Source organism: Petaurus breviceps, unplaced genomic scaffold (assembly GCF_028583685.1).
Source record: "Petaurus breviceps papuanus isolate PSGF00001 unplaced genomic scaffold, PetGlider_PUasm1.0 189, whole genome shotgun sequence".
Classification (NCBI taxonomy): Eukaryota; Metazoa; Chordata; class Mammalia; order Diprotodontia; family Petauridae; genus Petaurus; species Petaurus breviceps.
In genome coordinates this window covers 4,233,197-4,239,196 of record NW_027185809.1, presented here as the reverse complement: position 1 = coordinate 4,239,196, position 6,000 = coordinate 4,233,197, and the positions used below count along the sequence as shown (strand labels likewise).

The window sequence follows — 6,000 nt, the reverse complement described above, 5'->3', positions numbered from 1 at the left end:
TGTATTCTCAGCCCTGAAGCTTATTTCCACTCATTTGTCATATATATAGGAAAGCATGCCCTTATGCCAGATAACATTTTGCATTTGTTCATTAAAAATAAATGGTCCCCGCATCACTGGGGAGAGGCCTGAGTGCCCGGGTAGGAAAACACATGGGTTATGGGTGAGTTGATGGACTTTCTGGAGAGCAGCAGAGGGCGATTGAGTGAGGTTCCAGTCAGCAGGTCGGCTGCAGCGAATGCAGCATGGGGAACAGCACCCTAGGTGCCCTCCTGAAAACGGTACAGAAAACTTGTGTGATTTAGCTCAAGGAGCGTGGCATGATGGAGTTCCCCAATGAACTGCAGAGACTGAGGGGCCATTGGATCTGGACCATTGATCTGGCCAAGATAAAGCACCTCCCACCCAACCTGTTCTAGAGACTGCCCCTGAACCAGAAACTGACTGTTCTGCCAGAGGACCTGCACAAGTTGACAAAGCTAGAGACCCTACACCTTAGCAAGCATCACCTGACTTAGCTGCCAGTTGCCTTTGCGCAGTTGTCTGCCCTCAAGTCCCTCAGCCTCTCTGGGAACCAGCTTGGAGAAGTACCATCTCAGCTCTGTGGTCTGCAGCACTTGGATGTGGTCGACCTCTCCAAAAACCAGATTCAAAATGAAACTGACCCAGTAAGAGAACTGCAAGCTTGGAGCTGAACGTCAACCAAATTCGGATTTCTCAGATCTCACCACAGATAGCTCGCTGTCCAGACCTCAAGGTCTTGCGCATGGAGAACTGCTTAGGGCTCAGCATGCTTCCATGAAGCATCCTCAGCAATTCCCAGATTGCTCTTCTTGAGATAAAGAAACTGCAAAATGGAATGCTAAGAGAGTGCAGGGAGAGGTTCAGAGACACCAAGACGTTTGCATGATGTTGTCTGGGAGCAAGGCACCTCACAGGAAAAACATTCTGAACCTAAGTTGGGAAGTCTGACTGAATAGAAGACTCATGTCATTGCTAAGGAGATCTGCAGAGAGGAAATGACTAAAGGAGGAAGGAGTGCTTGAGTAACCAATGGTGTCTCCCAAGAGCAGATTATGTTGCATCTGACTTTCTCTCCTTTGGCTATAAATAAGGACTTCTTGTAAATAAAGCAGAAGGGAAAGAGAAGGGGAGAAGGAAAGAGAGCATATTAGAGAAGAAGAAAGGCCAAGTCTTCAGGCTGAGGGATAACTACAGCTTATATTTTCACAACTGTGGCCAGTTTCACTTTAAGAAATAAGTATGTAGCTGCTGTTTTGTGCACTAAGGTGGGTGGTACCTGAGAACTACCCTGAGGTTGTGTCATTAGAATAGCTCCACACCACAGCTTGAAATCCCATATGCAGTTTTGGTGTGTGAGCTGCCGTAACAACTACAGATGCACCTATGCATTTAACACTTTGTATTTTGGGGAAACACAAAATAGTTCATGAGAGGCTGCTATGATTAATCACAGCATTGAGTGCTTTGTTTATTCCAACACATCAGTTCAGTTTCTGCTGCTTTGAACAAAAGGGCTTTTTCTGCTTGGAACTCAATGTATGATAGGTGACAAATGTATCAATTTAAAATGTGCTTTGCTGGTTTAAAGAAAACAAAACAAAACACAGGAGATGAGTCCCAAGCTGCAACAAGTTCATTATTTCTATTGTAGGTGTCTCACTGGTGAAGGTGCTTGTATACAAAACACATAAGATGAAAAGCATTGTAATAACCAAGATTTTCTAAAGCTTCTTTAGAAATGTCTAATTTCCTATAACCTTTTACCCCTTTTATATTATACTTTTACAAATCAAATTACCTACCCAAAAGCTATTGCTACAACAGATTTTCAAAACATCCCATTATGTATATTAGGTGTACACTCTGCATAAGATGTGTGTGCACCCCAAAACTGTGTGCAACAGAGGTCCTTACCCAAATAATACTCAGAGGCTTCTCAAGTTAGGAAGCAGAAAAGAATGGTTTATCACAAACTTGAGAAATAGACAAATAGTCCGGGAGGAGAAGCAATTTACAAAAGGAAATGGCAAAGTTATAAAGCCCTAATGGGGAATTATCCCCCAGCCCCCTACTGACCCTTTTCTTCCGCTGGCTGGAAGTCAGGTGCACAATCTAAGCATGGCAATCTACCTCAAGTACTGGAACAAGGAAACAGATGACCACCCAGTGTACACTTGAGAAAGCTCTTCTGTCCTTATTTGGCATATCTTATGCTGAGGTGTCACTGAGGAGAGTGGTGACTCCCTACTGCTCTGAGTTTTGAGTCCTTGTAAATCATGTGATTTCCGGTGAAGGGGAACTTGGGCCTGTTTCCCATGAAAAGCCTTACTAGATTTTAGAGTATAGTCTGAGAAGTTTTTACTTCTTCCAGTCAGATGGAAAAAAGAATATGAAAAATAAATAACTTTTTAAAAGAAAATAATAAATGGAAAAAATTTATTTTATCATGTATTGACATATGATAAATAGTCTAGTTAACTCTGGAGGGAATGGGTCACCCCTTCTTCCTGAAGCTATACTAGCTTAAATTAGGAGTAGTTTTAATTACCTGAAGTCTCAGGGAAAATCAAATGTGTTAAAAATAACAACTAAACCAAGTACATGAAACCTATTTCTGTCCCACCCAACAAAATTTAAACTCCTTGAGGGCATGCAGTGTTTAGATTTTGTTTCTGAATCCCCATATCCTGGGATGGTTGCTGTTACATTGTGGGATTAATAAATGCTTTCTGAGCAAGTAAATATTGAATTCTGTGCCCCAGTGTAATGAGCTTCCTTCACTTCCAACATTAACCCCACTAATTCCTGGAACTAGTGAACATAGAAAAAAAAACAATTTTTTCATTTTATTTATAGTACATATAGTAGAAAATTAATTCTCTCTCATTGGAAAAGTTTAAGTAGAGACTGGATGGTTATTGTGGGGGATTTTATGGATGTAAGTCATAACTTAGAGTGAAGATAAGATTATTGGCCTTCTGAAGCTTCTTCCATCACAGAGTTGCTGTTGCTGTTTTCCTAAATGGGTATTTGCAGGGTCAAGAAGTATAGGAGATTCTGCCCTTTTTATCTCAGCACAAAATGATACCTCCCTCTTCCACTGGCCTTTTATGAATCAATTAAAAAGAAAGTAATTCCATCTATTCCTGTTTTCTATTGTTCTGTTCAAATAGCCTAAATTCAATTCCATCATCTGTCTTCCTTATCTAATAAGTCTATGACCTATTCCATGGCAAAAATGGCCATTTTTCCCCTTTTCCACAGCATAAATCTAGGTGTACACATAGAGGAGTTTAAAAAAAAAACAGTTAAATTCAGTTTAACAAAAAGTTATGAAGCACTTAATATATGCGTAGTATTGTACTAGGTTGTAAACAGAAAAACAAAAGTAAATATAACTTTCTCTGCCTTTACAAAGTTTACATGCTACTGAGGAGAAAAGTAGATATATAGGAAATCATTCAATGTCATGGCAGAGATATGAACCAATGGCCGCCAGAAGCGCAAAAGACTCTCTTAGGAGCTGTCACCTGAACCCAAATATTCTTATTGACAGGAACTCTTGAATAGTATTCTTAACCTCAGGTTTTATCCACTAGTTCTCTGCCTTGTAAGTCTTAGAATAAGAGGGTTTTTCTGTTTGTCTGGCTGTAGAGAAAGTAAGTACCATAATGGTTCAGGACCTGGTGTCTGTTTTGCCATTTGTGTGAAATAAAGGCCATACTGATTGTGCTCAGTAATGAAGCGCACTGGAAAAATAAGGGATGATGTTGTTCCTGTAATTTTTCTCTTTTTGTCTCATAGCCTTTAGGTAAAGACGTTATATAACACTTTGTCCCAAATATTTCCACTTTCCAGTACTTAAGCTTAAATTATAGAGGGACTAAAACCATATAAATAAATCACAGCATCCACTGGCTCCCGGGACAGGAAAGAATGCCTCCAAGGCACCTTATAGAAAGAGATATTCACTGAAATGATAATGTCAATGACTGTTTCTTCCCATAGGATCTCATCAATTAGTACCAATCTAATGGTAGTTTTCTGTTGTATGCTAGCTATTTAAATTATTTTTACTAAGTACCCCCAAATCTGGGTAGGATTTTCCATGTATATATACTCTAAGATAGTATTTTCACATTTCAAAAATCTGAATCTTCTCCAGCAGGTAGCATTAAAAGCAGACCCCTCTCTCTCTTACAAAAGCCTTTTTTAAAAAATTCTTTTCTATTACTAAAGAAGAGGAGCTTGGAATATCTGGGAGCATGTCACTAACTTATAATGACTAGTTTCTTTTCTCTCTTTTCATGAAACATGTTCATGCCACATACCACTTTCTTTTATTCACTATAGCTATATCCACACACTTACATCTTCTCTGCTTGGCATTCTCCATTTCTATTTGTGTAATGGGCAATTAGCATCTGTTTCTCCTGGAATAGATGTTTGTGGATCCTGTTAGCTATGAAAACCAGACATTTCTCCTGGGTTTTCCAAGGCAGGGCCAAGATGGAGTCTCACTTATGAGCTCTCATTCAATTGAAATATAGTCATTTAAAATCGATAGCTTATTTATTTTGAATATCTCTTTTTAAATGATGAATATAAATAAAATTGCATTTGGCAAACATCCTAGGAAGTGTTACCAAGCTTCTTCAGTAGGACAGTCCCTTAACTCCATCCAAGTTGCCATTTCCAGCCTTGCCTCTCCCACTAATTCTACACTTATAGCCTCTGTGGTGTCCCATACACACTCTTCACTATCCCTAGACAGCAAACACCATAAATGTACATGCTTCTTGACGTGTATAAAATCCTCTTAGAATTCTCTTCCTATCAGATACATTTTCCAATTTATATTAAAATTGATTATATGTATGCATTCTCCCATATCTTTGTTTACATAATTTCCCTGTCCTTCATGACCTCTTTACTTTTCCTTTCACCTAAATATAGCCCTATAATGATGATCAGCATGACTTTGGTGCTTTTACCAACTTTTACCAAGTTCTTTTCTTATGTTGTTTTCCAGTAGAGAATAAAAGAATTATACTCTTCAATTTTACGAAGCTAGCAAACAGGCTTTGTGAGGGGGATGAGCTGCTGCTCCTTGCTTGTACATTCAATCCTATACCAGGTTTCTTAACTCCAAGTCTTAACTCCCTAGCTTTCTAGGTTCTATTCAGGTTCTGCCACTATAAAAGTAGACACCACATCCATTAGACTAAGATCGGCAGACGTTAATGCTATTTGGGGAACAGTGATCTATTTGCCTATTTTCATTCTTGTCCTCTAGTTTCTGCTCACTTTACTCTGCATCAGTTTATGTACGTCTTTCAAGGTTTTTCTCAAAGCATCCTACTCATCATTTCTTATAACACAGTAGTATTACATTACAACCATATACCACAACTTGTTCAGCCATATCCCAATTAATGGGCATCTCCTCAATTTCCAGTTCTTTGTCATGACAAACAGAGCTACTATAAATATTTTTTATATAAATAGATCTTTTCCCCTGTTTGAGATATTAACATAGTATTGATAATGTTGGATCAAAGAGTATGCACATTTTTATAGACATTTGGGCATATTTCAAATTGCTCTCCAAAATGGTTGTTTTAGTTCACAATTCCACCAACAATGCATTAGTGTCTCAATTTTCCCATGTACCTTGTCATTTTGTTTTCTGTCATATTAGATATTCTGATGGTTGTGAAGTGGTACCCAAGAGTTGTTTCAATTTCCATTTCTCTATCAATAGTGATTGAGAGTGCTTTTTCACATCACTATAGGGAGCTTTGCTTTCTTTGTCTGAAAACTGCTTGTTCATTTCTTTTGACCATCTGTCAACTGGACAATGACTCATATTCTTATAAATTTAACTCAGTTCTTTATATATTTGAGAAATAAGTACTTTTATCAAAGAAACTTGCTGTGAAATTTCCCCCCAGTTTTCTGTTTTTCTTCTAATAT

The 6,000-nt window shown here is 38.4% G+C and overlaps 1 pseudogene; it reads left to right on the top strand.

Annotated features, from left to right (window-relative positions):
• The first annotated feature begins 245 nt into the window (after nt 1–245).
• Nucleotides 246–910, top strand: LOC138164127 (leucine-rich repeat-containing protein 57 pseudogene; annotated as a pseudogene).
• The last annotated feature ends 5,090 nt before the right edge of the window (nt 911–6,000 follow it).